The sequence below is a fragment of the Pseudophryne corroboree genome, chromosome 11, assembly GCF_028390025.1.
Source record: "Pseudophryne corroboree isolate aPseCor3 chromosome 11, aPseCor3.hap2, whole genome shotgun sequence".
Lineage (NCBI taxonomy): Eukaryota > Metazoa > Chordata > Amphibia > Anura > Myobatrachidae > Pseudophryne > Pseudophryne corroboree.
Window position 1 is genome coordinate 121,256,283 of NC_086454.1, and position 14,161 is coordinate 121,270,443.

General features: G+C 44.0%; 1 protein-coding gene across 2 annotated transcripts in view; it reads right to left on the reverse strand.

Annotated features, from left to right (window-relative positions):
- Window positions 1–14,161, reverse strand: part of PNPLA2 (patatin like phospholipase domain containing 2) — a 50,263-nt gene that overhangs the window by 13,972 nt on the left and 22,130 nt on the right. The gene's annotated exons all lie outside the window — the stretch shown is intronic.

Genomic DNA, 14,161 nt, shown 5'->3' on the forward strand with positions numbered 1-14,161 from the left:
AAGTGTACTTCTATTAAATACAATAGATTATGGGACGTCCCCCTTTGCAGTGGTGCCGGGCTGCATAGTGTTTATATTTTTTTCGAAGAGGGCTGGGTCTAATTCAGACCTGATCGCAGCAGCAAATTTGTCAGGAAATGGGCAAAACCATGTGCATTGCGGGGGGGGGGGGGGGGGGGCGGGAGGGAGGAGATATAACCTGTGCAGAGGGAGTTAGATTTGGGTGGGGTGTATTCAAACTGAAATCTTAACTGCAGTGTAAAAATAAAGCAGCCAGTATTTACCCTGCACAGAAACAATATAACCCACCCAAATCTAACTCTCTTTGCACATGTTATATATGCCCACCCCCTGCAGTGCACATGGTTTTGCCCATTTGCTAACAAATGTGCTGCTGCGACCAGATCTGATTTAGGCCCCAAGATTTTATCACACCCTCCTCAGTACCCAGGCCCTGCGGCTGTCTCAGCGGCCCTGCACGTATGCGCAGGCCCATATGTGTGTAAATAGAAATATCATTTTGTGGAAATGTGAAAGGTATTTGACCTTATGAGAGAACTCAACCATCCTTGTCCTTTACATGTTATTATCAAGAACTTTTACACAATGTTCATACTTTTTCTCTAGGGAGTTCTTCAACTCATATGTTCTTAAACCATCCTTGTGTTTATGCTGGGCAAGGGTCTCTTTTATACAACACAATAGACTGTTGTTGATTTCACATATGTTTAACCATTTGTCTGATGCCACATTCACATATATAAATAGTATTTACCAGGGTGGAATATAAATGCTTATAGAAATCCAGTTTATACACTGACCTTTATTAAAGAAAGCTCCTGCAGTCAGTTATATTATTTCACTAACACCAAATTACAAGGATTCAGATAAAAGATTTTCAGACAAAATCAATATTATGCCTGATTCTTCTGTAATGCTACTACTGTAGGTATTGTTACATTTCTTTCCACTGGTCTCCCATGAAAGCAGAGGGATTGTGTTCACTAAATTACTAGCTATTGTTACAATGTGATCGTTAACGACATTGAGTGTACACATTGGACGAGATTGTAAACAATCTTGCTCAGATTGGCCCTTCTGAGCGAGATCTTTTACTTTCTCATCTAGTGTGTATGGGGCTTTAGTTGCGAGGTATTATTGGGCTGCTTTGCCCTTGTGATAATGTAGAACAGAGAAAGAATTGGAGTAGTCCTGCACAACCTATAGCAAATTTCACTGTTCTAATGTTGTAATGTGTATGAAAACCAGCTATCAATAGAAAATCTCTATATTCAATTACATTGCTGGTGGTACTCCCCGAGGTAGAAATTACAAATGTATCACAAAAGGGTTGTTCCTGGAAAGGACCAGGGAACCAAGAAGTAAACCTCTTTGTGGGGGCACTCTTTATTTTAGAATGTAAATAATATATTTTTTTAAACTTAAGTTTAAAAAAAAAAAAGATTATTTACATTATAAAATAAAGAGTGCCCCCACAAAGAGGTTTACTTCTTGGTTCCCTGGTCCTTTCCAGGAACAACCCTTTTGTGATATTGTAGAACAGGCCTGGACTTGTTTGTAATAGACTAGGGTCCGCTAAAGGACAGCAGTGCATAAGTATAGCTCTGTAACCTGTGTGACTGTGATAAGTGGTTATCACATGGTTACAGCTGCCATATGCAGGGCTGTTTATCATATACTAGGTTACTTGCCATATGTGTTTGCTTCACCTAGTTCCAATACATATATCCTCTGTGTTACTTTGTCTGTACCTTCCTCTCTATGTAATATTGCAACTCAACATGCTTTTTACATAGCATTTAGGCAATCACTGCCTGTTTCCTCAGACAGTAGTACCATTGTCAGAGGAAGGAAGCAGTTGTGTCCTCTGAAATGTCTAATCTGCACAATAATTTATCACCTACTGCGAAACACCAAAGATTATCATTATCATTTCTAATAAGCACTTAGGTGGTCATTCCGAGTTGTTCGCTCTGAATTTTTTTTTCGCATTGCAGCGATTTTCCGCTAACTGCGCAATGTTCGCATTGCGACTGCGCCAAGTAAATTTGCTATGCAGTTAGGTATTTTACTCACGGCATTACGAGGTTTTTTCTTTGTTCTGGTGATCGTAATGTGATTGACAGGAAGTGGGTGTTTCTGGGCGGAAACAGGCCGTTTTATGGGAGTGTTTGAAAAAACGCTACCGTTTCTGGGAAAAACGCGGGAGTGGCTGGAGAAACGGAGGAGTGTCTGAGCGAACGCTGGGTGTGTTTGTGACGTCAAACCAGGAACGACAAGCACTGAACTGATCGCACTGGAAGAGTCTCGAGCTACTCAGAAACTGCACAGAGAAGTCTTTTCGCAATATTGCAAATCTTTCGTTCGCAATTTTGATAAGCTAAGATTCACTTCCAGTAGGCGGCGGCTTAGCGTGTGCAAAGCTGCTAAAAGCAGCTTGCGAGCGAACAACTCGGAATGAGGGCCTTAATCCATTTGGGATTACAACGCTTTCCAGCTATTAAATACTATGATTACATCGGTGTGGCGGAAAATACACTGTGCCCAGTGGATCCCGCATTGGAGAAGCTGCAGGAACTAGACATATTCTTCAAAAGTTCTACACAATCTTAATTGCTTCTAATTTGGTAGCACTTCATACCCCCCTTTAGGAAACTTTTACATTCTCTACCACAAAGGCAGGCATCTTATAGCTAGTGTGGAACTGTTGTGGGATTTGTAGTTCCAGTACAGCTGGAGAACCAGTGACGTGCTCTAACCTTGTAGACCAGGGATGAGGAACCTTCGGCCCTCCAGCTGTTGTTGAACTACACATACCCAGCATGCCTTGCTACAGTTTTGCTATTTGTCCATGCTAAAACTGTTGCAAGGCATGCTGGGACGTGTAGTTCAACAGCAGCTGCAGGGCCGAAGGTTCCCCATCCCTGTTGTAGACAAATACCTGGAATTCACACTACCAGCTAGTAAGATATTTTACAAAGGAGCCCTCCCCCCAGCTGGAGCCTCCAGGGCAGCTCTATTTAGAAAAAACTTTCATGTAAGTATGTAGTAGCGCAGCTTTCCTCGGAATATCATGGTGATCTCAGTGAAAGGTCAAGATAAATGTCTTTTATAAAGACTCTGGCTTTAAAACTTGTGAGAAATGTAAAGTGGGCATTTTCTTTCTGTCTTAACAGCAGAGAGCACCAATAGGAAGCATGGAGCAAAGTGTACACAATGATGTTATTGGAGCCAGTGGCATCGAGAGAGAAGGGGGGGGGGGGGGGGGGGGAGGGTACAAATTACCTGGGCCCAGATCTGATAGAGGGACCCAGTGGGGGTCCAGATCCTCACCTCCTTTGATTAGGCCATGTCCCCTGAAAAGTACCTGGGCCCAACCAGGCTCTCTACTGCCCTGGCTGGGCGGCGTGCCATGCTTCTGTGAGTGGTGTCTTCTCATGTGCTAGACATGCCCCCAAACAGAAGTGGCCATGCCCTCAGTATGCTGTGGTCACACCCCCACCAGTGGGGGGCAGGGGGGCCCAGGAAGTTGTTGTACCAGGGACGAGAATTTCTCTTGGCAGACCTGATCGGAGCCTGCCTGTTCCCTATACAGGTTGAGTATCCCTTATCCACAATGCTTGGGACCAGAGGTATTTTGGATATCGGATTTTTCCGTATTTTGGAATAATTGCATACCATAATGAGATATCATGGTGATGGGACCTAAATCTAAGCACAGAATGCATTTATGTTTTATATGCACCTTATACACACAGCCTGAAGGTAATTTTAGCCAATATTTTTTATAACTTTGTGCATTAAACAAAGTGTGTCTACATTCACAAAATTCATTTATGTTTCATATACACCTTATATACACAGTCTGAAGGTCATTTAATACAATATTTTTAATAACTGTGTGTATTAAACAAAGTTTGTGTACATTGAGCCATCAGAAAACAAAAAGTTTCACTATCTCACTCTCACTCAAAAAAGTCCGTATTTCGGAATATTCAGTATTTCGGATATTTGGATATGGGATACTCAACCTGTACTCACATTCAGTGCGAGTGGAGTAATGGGGTCAATGGAATGCCCTCCATTCACTATAGAAAGTGATGGGAGCAAATTAGCTTGGCATATGCACACGGGCATACATGTGCCCATCAGCATGGTCTGTGTTCCATTCTACTGACTTAGTGACACATGAAAAGGTTGACATGAGTTTTGAAAAAAAAAATTTAGTGTCAAAATGTTCCTTTCAGCAGGTGGACCCCCAATTAGTGCGCATGGCTTATTTGGCTGGGGTACTATTCCCAAGTGTAGTCCACGTGGATAGTAAAGTATGAAAAAATCCTCAAAATGAAAACAAAAAATAAATAAATAAATAAAAAACCACCAAAAACTCATGTTAACCTTTTCATATGTCGACAGTTTCTCCATGATAACCATATGCAGTCGATCTACGGACTGTCGACCTATCATCCGGATACCTGGAGAAGTGCAGGGCTGAACGCTCAATAGGGCAGAAACTGTAGAAAGCTGCAGCTACGTCCAACTAACATAATGCCCTGAGTTGTCCAGTGAGCAGACTTTGCAATCCTAACAGGGATCAATAATCCCTTTCTAAACTTCAGTTTGAGATACATTTTGCTAAATTCCAGAACGCCGCTTAAGCAAGGCACAATGCAGGCTGAGCCTCCATGTGCATGTAACTGAAGACCTTACATATAGGAGATACCATGAGTTAAATTACTGTACAACTAGGGGTTAATTTACTAAGGTGGGAGTTTTTTTAGAACTTGTGATGTTGCCCATAGCAACCAATCAGATTCTACTTAACATTTGTCTAGCTACTTCTAGAAGATAATAGATACAATCTGATTGGTTGCTATGGGCAACATCACCAGTTCTAAAAATCTCCCACCTTAGTAAATTTACCCCCTAGTTTCAGTTCAATACTCCTGCAGTCTATGGGTAAAAGCATTAAAACCAGGAGCAATGTCTGTGTACTAGTGCAACGCAACATGCATTTTTATGTGTACCTACTACTTACATCACAAATCATCCTTATTGCCAATTAGAAGTCAAACAGTTAACGCTATATTAGACTTGAAACCAGGGTCTTGATCTTTCAGCCACCCATACAACTAGCTGTGCGTGGTGCCAGTGCACTCATTGGCTGCGCTCCATGCATGAGTAAAGGGCAGCAGGCAGTGTTCCAGTACTAGCCCCCGTGACAGCTTATCATGCTGTTCAGGGTGGGAAGAGAATGTCAGGATTACATACTGGCATACGTAGGAAAAGTGCAAATAGCCCTCACCGTGTAGACTTACACCAGATACCAGCAACATGATCAGTGTATATAAAAGCTTTACTGTACCCTACAGGTCACTCAATGATAAACGTCCGCTGGTCACTATGCTAACAATATGCATTGTTGTGTGGCCCATTCACACGCATTACCGAACGGCCAGTTGTGTAATTACACACCACACCAATACTGCAAGACCTTGCGTTTTTATTGTAGAAAACTACAAACATCTTTTAGAAGACTGAAAGCATACTGACACACTCAGTGCACCATACAAAGCAATAATTCCATCACTCCTAATAATCAGAATCTATGAGAGTACCTAGCACTATTTTTTACTAGCAAGAGTTTACTATCAGTATATGAAAAAGTGTAAACAACCTCAACATCATTTTCCATAGCACAATGCAAACACGGAGAATAGATAATGCAATAAAGTATAGCTTTATGTGAGGGAAAGGTCCCCATTCTACGTGATAGGCCGTGTTCCATAAACACTTCTAGGAAGCACATTTCTAAGAAGTCCCTGAATTTGCTGGCTGTGTGCCAGGAGCCGTCTATCTATAAGCACGCCATTGTGTAACTTTCTCTACTGTAGCGTAACATTAAACAACTATAGCAGGACAGATATATACATATAGCGGCTAACATCACATGCTTGGACTTGTAGTTCCACATCAGCTGGAGAGAGCTTGTCTACCTTTGTTATAGAGACTTATAGACACATAGGCAAGGAGCCAATAACGCCATCTGGGAAATTATCGCACTACATCGGACATTACAAATGTGCGTCTATTTCCCAGAACTCAGCCATGCGTATCGGATCAGAGTTGCCACTGTATTCAGACTAGAAAACGTCCGATTTTTTCGGACCAACCAGAATGCATTTTGTATTACAGGAGGTCTACAATGTCAGAGAAAGTCACCCATTGGCACCCAAAAGTTCCATGATTAAACCAACACACCCCCTAAATAATCCCCAGTCATCCAGGACGCACAAGCAGTTTATGCTGATTTAAATGATATGTGGTATAGCTATATTCTGTGTGTACTTGTGATTGTATAAGCGTATCATAACATTTTGTATGCAGATGCAGTTGCTATTACACGCAGAACATAGGCATGCTGCACATCATTTTAGACAACGGGAGCTGCTTGTGCGTCCTATTTGCATTGGTTCATTTTAGAAGCAAAACTATTTAAATTATTATAGTCAATTTAATGCAGATCTTTAATTAAATGCATTGTAAACTTCAGAGATATTCATAATACAAATTTGTAAAACCCTGTAAATATCAAAACTAATTATGCGTCTTAACTAAACATTTTTTTTTTCAGAGTTGCTCATATAAGCCTTGGCAAAAGAGAAAGGGATTCTGGGAAAGGCAGCTTACATTGCAGACTTTTTGGTGAATTAACATGTCCAGTGTACAGCTCAGCATAAAGGGTCCATTATGATTCTCAGCTGATTCTGGTACACTAAATCCATAATTTGCAGCCTTCACAGTTGATAATAAGCCTGTCCTATTTCTACACCAGCTTATGGTCAGATTTAGTAAATCTATCCTATGATACTACTGTACCTCCATATTGCATAACACATCGTGTGAATTGGCTCACAGCTATTGCAAGCTATCAGCTTGGAAGCCATCAGATGTACTCAGCATAACGGTCTGCAGCATGTTTTTATCCCATACTAGTACAGGTTGAGTATCCCATATCCAAATATTCCGAATTACGGAATATTCCGAAATACAGAATTTTTTGAGTGAGAGTGAGATAGTGAAACCTTTGTTTTTTGATAACTCAATGTACACAAACTTTGTTTAATACACAACGTTATTAAAAATATTGTATTAAATGACCTTCAGGCTGTGTGTATAAGGTGTATGTGAAACATAAATGAATTGTGTGAATGTAGACACACTTTGTTTAATGTACAAAGTTCTAAAAAATATTGGCTAAAATGACCTTCAGGCTGTGTGTATAAGGGGTATATGAAACATAAATGCATTCTGTGCTTAGACTTAGGTCCCATCACCATGATATCTCATTATGGTATGCAATTATTCCAAACTAAATACCTCTAGTCCCAAACATTTTGGATAAGGGATATTCAACCTGTAGTATAGACGTGGCGTTTGCTATAGGCCAGAGGTTCCCAAACTGTGTGCCGTGGCTCCCTGGGGTGCCTCGGGACACTTGCAGGGGTGCCCTGGGTTGGTGGTCCAGGACCAATTTAAATTATTCATGGTCAATATCATAGGCAAAACCTGTGCTGATGGCTGCCAGTCATAAAATATGTGGCCAAACAGAAGCAAATCTTGTCCCTCACCACACAACTGACCCTAAGGATGACATATAAACGCGATCTACTTAATGTAATATTTCTTTCTAAATTTCTCAATAAGAAATTTTTGGCCTAGGGGTGCCGTGAAAAAAATTCTGATATTCTAGGGCGCCGTGATTCAATAAAGTTTGGAAACCACTGCTATAGGCACATAATGTGGCATGTTCAATAGCCAAATATTTGGCATCACGATACAGCAAGCCTAAAATGAGATAGCAGAAGTATGAATGTCACTGCTCATTTGGCAGATGAATGCCTCATATGATAGGCATTTGTGTTATTTGCTAAACTTCTCCCCGACGCCTACCTCAGGAATGAGAGCAAAGGATGTAAACATCACCCAAAGGATCATTACAGCGAGAATACATGCACTGTCCTCTATACACACCAAGTGGCCAAATACTGTAAATACAAAGTGCTTGTGAAATATATACCTTTATTTCATGTCACTGTGAGGGTCTGGTGGCATTATACATAAGACTACATGCTTGAGATATCTAATCATGTGATCATGATACATGAGTAGTCTATACCACGTCACATCAGTTCTAATATGCCACAATGATTTATATTAGTGGTATGCACTTTCATTTTGAGAGCAATGGCACTTGTATAATAAGAAAAATTCTTTGTTCTGATGTATTGAAATGTGATGTGTGTTGTAGCATATCCCTGCAATTTACTATTATTTCAAGTCATAGGTCCTTCTGGCAGGCACACGTGTGATTTTGTCAAGTCTATTGGTATTTTTAAAGCGGCAATCATTTGAAGATCAAAACCAGGTAGGGACACCGTTTCATAAATATATGGCCTATCTATAACTTATCTATAAAGTAACCTATCTATAAAGTAAGGTAAGGCAACACAAAATGCATGTATGTCAAGAATTAAAATTATACACGACATATCCATAGACTTTTCTACAACTTATATTAAAATAAATTAGTGTCCAGCATTTTCTTCTCCCAAAGATTACAATTTATATTAAAATAAATCAGTGTCCATCATTTTCTTGTCCCAAAGAAGCATGCACAAGCTGCATTCATAACATATTTAGATATGTTTCCTGTTCCACTATGACAGCACAAGGTCAAGCAAACATTAGTGGTTGTCACTAGCAACAAAGACAGTAATAAAGCGAAACAATTTCCCTTGATTTCATATTTAAGTCAGTATTTTCATCTCAGAACTGGCCATTCTTAACACTTATTACAGTTCAAGACTGTCTAGAGATTATATATATATATATATATATATATATATATATATATATATATATATATATATACACACACACACACACACACACACACCCATGCATACACACACACACACACACACACACTTTACTATTTAAATACATTCGCCTACAGTGTCTTCCATGCGGCATGATATGCGTTAAACTGCCTTTCATTCTCGTCCTGTCAGGGGTGAACACTGCATGTCCTAGACATTGTGTTCTGATCACTGAACTCAGGGGAAAGATATACACGCATGTGTTGTCCTCTGCCAATAACTCCACAGGGTCACCTGCAGTATCACAATAAGCTACTCCCAGTTGCTGCTGGCCTGGGTAAGCTGGGCACAGTGACACAGCGCATAGGCTGATAGAACAAGTCCGGGTAGATCTTTTCTAAATATGACTTCCCTGTAATTCCCGGCTCACTCCAAGTAATGAGTTTTATTTCTTTTCTGTCGTTCATGTAAGAGGTGTCCTATGTTCTGTTTTACATAATGGCTGCCCTTATTACTCATTATTACTCCTTAAGGGACTAGTAAATCCCATTATTTAACATTTCAGATAAGAACAATCATATCTCCCAACATTTCACATCCAGGAATTGGGACATAAGGAGTGGTCACACCACTATGGGGCAAGGGCTCCTCACAATGGGGGAGTGCCCCTTAAGCTGGGTACACAATGGCAGATATATCTGCAGTTCAATTGATCTGCAGATATATCTGCTGATGGTGGTTGTTCTGATGTGTCACTGAACGACACATCGTGCCCGGTGGGGGCCGGTATCGACAACTGCATACACATTTGCCGATGCCGGCAGCGACGAACGGCGGTGGGAGGGGGGGGGAGCTAAAGACTGCCGCAGATCTTCTTGCATGCTGAAAAGATCAGAGACTGTTGCAAGCGACCCACGGGTGCACGCATCGCCATCAGTCATACACACGGAACGATGTACAGGATGTGTCGTTACAAATGATTGGAAACGCCCACATCGGAGCTCTAATCGTTCCGTGTGTACCTACCTTATCTGCAGTTATATATGCAGATGGGGGTTGTTCATAAACACAGAAAAATGCACCAATATATCTACAGATATATTGGCCATCTGCTGTGTTGCACAGCAGATGCAATATAGCTGTGAAAGGTATCTTTCACAGACATATTGCTTGTACACACTTTCAGATCAGCAAAAGATATATATGCCGATCAATGGATTGCCCAATATATCTGCCAGTGTGCACCCAGCATTAGCCACCTCCATCTGTGGGCACGACAGAGCCATCTAACTGGTACCATCCCACCTAAATCCGAACAGTTGGGAAGCATGGAATAGTGGACAGAGGCGTCACTCACCTCTGTGACACCTGGTGCAGCAACGAGTATAAAGGGGCGGGGCTTCACGGGAATGGGTGGGGCTTAAACAGAGGGGCGGGGCTTCGCGGGCGGAACCCGTTTTTAGATTATTGCAGGCACACAAAGGGGCGGGGCTTTGCGAAGGGGCGGGGCTTCGCGTCCCGACACCCGTTTTTTTTTTCCACTGGGGGGTGTGGGAGGTGAGGGCTCACTCCCGGGAGGTGCTGTCCCTGCAGTGCTGGCTCCTACACAGTGACAGGAGCCGAGTACTGCACATAATATAACAGTGCAGCACTCGGCTTCTGTCACTCTGCAGGAGCCGGCATTTTGGTGTCACCCCTCGGCGGGTGACACCCGGGAGCGGGCCGCACCCCCCGCACCCCCCTTGTGACGCCACTGATAGTGGAGGCAAAAATAAGATTTTACTCACAGGTAAATCTATTTCTCGTAGTCCGTAGTGGATGCTGGGGACTCTGTAAGGACCATGGGGAATAGACGGGCTCCGCAGGAGACAGGGCACTTTAAGAAAGAATTAGGAATACTGGTGTGCACTGGCTCCTCCCTCTATGTCCCTCCTCCAGACCTCAGTTAAGGAAACTGTGCCCGGAAGAGCTGACAGTACAAGGAAAGGATTTTGGAATCCAGGGTAAGACTCATACCAGCCACACCAATCACACCGTATAACTCGTGATAAACTTACCCAGTTAACAGTATGAACAACAACAGAGCATCAGACAAACCTGATGCAACCATAACATAACCCTTATTTAAGCAATAACTATATACAAGTATTGCAGAAGAAGTCCGCACTTGGGACGGGCGCCCAGCATCCACTACGGACTACGAGAAATAGATTTACCGGTGAGTAAAATCTTATTTTCTCTAACGTCCTAGTGGATGCTGGGGACTCCGTAAGGACCATGGGGATTATACCAAAGCACCCAAACGGGCGGGAGAGTACGGATGACTCTGCAGCACCGAATGAGCAAACACAAGGTCCTCCTCAGCCAGGGTATCAAACTTGTAGAATTTTGCAAAAGTGTTTGAACCCGACCAAGTAGCTGCTCGGCAAAGCTGTAATGCCGAGACCCCTCGGGCAGCCGCCCAAGAAGAGCCCACCTTCCTTGTGGAATGGGCTTTTACTGATTTTGGATGCAGCAATCCAGCCGCAGAATGAGCCTGCTGAATCGTGTTACAGATCCAGCGAGCAATAGTTTGCTTTGAAGCAGGAGCACCCAGCTTGTTGGATGCATACAGGATAAATAGCGAGTCAGTTTTCCTGACTCCAGCCGTTCTGGCTACATAAATCTTCAAAGCCCTGACTACATCTAGTAACTTGGAATCCTCCAAGTCACGAGTAGCCGCAGGCACCACAATAGGTTGGTTCAAATGACACACGCCTAGCCGAAGCTAAGGCCAATAGCATGACCACTTTCCACGTGAGATATTTTAACTCCACGGTCTTAAGTGGCTCAAACCAGTGAGATTTCAGGAAACTCAACACCACGTTAAGATCCCAAGGTGCCACTGGTGGCACAAAAGGGGGCTGAATATGCAGCACTCCCTTTACAAACGTCTGAACTTCAGGAAGAGAAGTCAGTTCCTTTTGAAAGAAAAATGGATAGGACCGAAATCTGGACCTTAATGGACCCTAATTTTAAGCCCATAGTCACTCCCGACTGTAGGAAGTGAAGGAAACGGCCCAGCTGGAATTCCTCTGTAGGGGCCTTCCTGGCCTCACACCAAGCAACATCTTTTCGCCATATACGGTGATAATGTTTTGCTATCACGTCCTTCCTAGCCTTTATCAGCGTAGGAATAACCTCATCCGGAATGCCTTTCTCTGCTAGGATCCGGCGTTCAACCGCCATGCCGTCAAACGCAGCCGCGGTAAGTCTTGGAACAGACAGGGCCCCTGTTGCAACAGATCCTGTCTGAGAGGCAGAGGCCATGGGTCCTCTGTGAGCATTTCTTGCAGTTCTGGATACTAAGTCCTTCTTGGCCAATCCGGAACAATGAGTATTGTTCGCACTCCTGTTTTTCTTACGATTCTCAGCACCTTGGGTATGAGAGGAAGAGGAGGAAACACATAAACCGACTGGAACACCCACGGTGTCACTAGTGCGTCCACAGCTATCGCCTGAGGGTCTCTTGACCTGGCGCAATACCTTTGTAGCTTTTTGTTGAGGCGGAATGCCATCATGTCCACCTGTGGCAGTTCCCATCGATTTGTAATCTGTGTGAAGACTTCTTGATGAAGTCCCCACTCTCCCGGGTGGAGGTCGTGCCTGCTGAGGAAGTCTGCTTCCCAGTTGTCCACTCCCGGAATGAACACTGCTGACAGTGCTTGCACGTGATTCTCCGCCCAGCGAAGAATTCTGGTGGCTTCTGCCATCGCCACCCTGCTTCTTGTGCCGCCCTGGCGGTTTACATGAGCCACTGCGGTGATGTTGTCTGACTGAATCAGCACCGGTTGGTTGTGAAGCAGAGGCTCCGCTTGACTCAGGGCGTTGTATATGGCCCTTAGTTCCCAGATATTGATGTGCAGACAAGTCTCCTGACTTGACCACATCCCCTGGAAGTTTCTTCCCTGAGTGACTGCCCCCCACCCTCGGAGGCTTGCATCCGTGGTCACCAGGACCCAGTCCTGTATGCCGAACCTGCGGCCCTCGAGAAGGTGAGCACTCTGCAGCCACCACAGAAGAGACACCCTGGCCCTGGGGGATAGGGTGATCAGCCGATGCATCTAAAGATGCGATCCGGACCACTTGTCCAACAGATCCCACTGAAAAGTCCTCGCATGGAACCTGCCGAAGGGAATGGCTTCGTATGACGCCACCATCTTTCCCAGGACTCGCGTGCATTGATGCACCGACACCTGTTTCGGTTTTAAGAGGTCTCTGACCAGAGTCACGAGCTCCTGGGCCTTCTCCTCTGGGAGAAACACCTTCTTCTGGTCTGTGTCCAGAATCATGCCCAGGAAGGGCAGACTCGTCGTAGGAATCAGCTGCGACTTTGGAATATTCAGAATCCAGCCGTGCTGTTGTAACACCTCCCGAGAGTGTGCTACGCTGATCAGCAACTGCTCTCTGGACCTCGCCTTTATGAGGAGATCGTCCAAGTATGGGATATTTGTAACTCCTTGCTTTCGCAGAAGCACCATCATTTCTGCCATTACCTTGGTAAATATTCTCTGTGCCGTGGACAGACCAAACGGCAACGTCTGGAATTGGTAATAACAGTCCTGTACCACAAATCTGAGGTACTCCTGATGAGGTGGATAAATGGGGACATGCAGGTAAGCATCCTTTATGTCCAGAGACACCATAAAATCCCCCTCTTCCAGGCTTGCAATGACCGCCCTGAGCGATTCCATCTTGAACTTGAACCTTTTCAGGTAAATGTCCAGGGATTTTAAATTCAATATGGGTCTGACCGAACCGTCCGGTTTCGGAACCACAAACATTGTGGAATAGTAACCCCTTCCCTGTTGAGGGAGGGGAACCTTTACCACCACCTGCTGGAGATATAATTTGTGAATTGCCGCTAACACTACTTCCCTTTCTATGGGGGAAGCTGGCAGGGCCGATTTGAGGTAACGGTGAGGGGGCATCACTTCGAATTCCAGCCTGTATCCCTGAGACACAATCTGTATAGCCCAGGGTTCCACCCGTAAGCGAACCCACTAGTGGCTGAAATTTCGGAGACGCGCCCCCACCGCTCCTGGCTCCACCTGTGGAGCCCCAGCGTCATGCGGTGGATTTAGTGGAAGCCGGGGAGGACTTCTGTTCCTGGGAACTAGCTGTATTGTGCAGCTTCTTTCCTCTACCCCTGCCTCTGGCAAGAAAGGACGCACCTCAGACTTTCTTGCCTCTTTGTGATCGAAAGGACTGCATTTGGT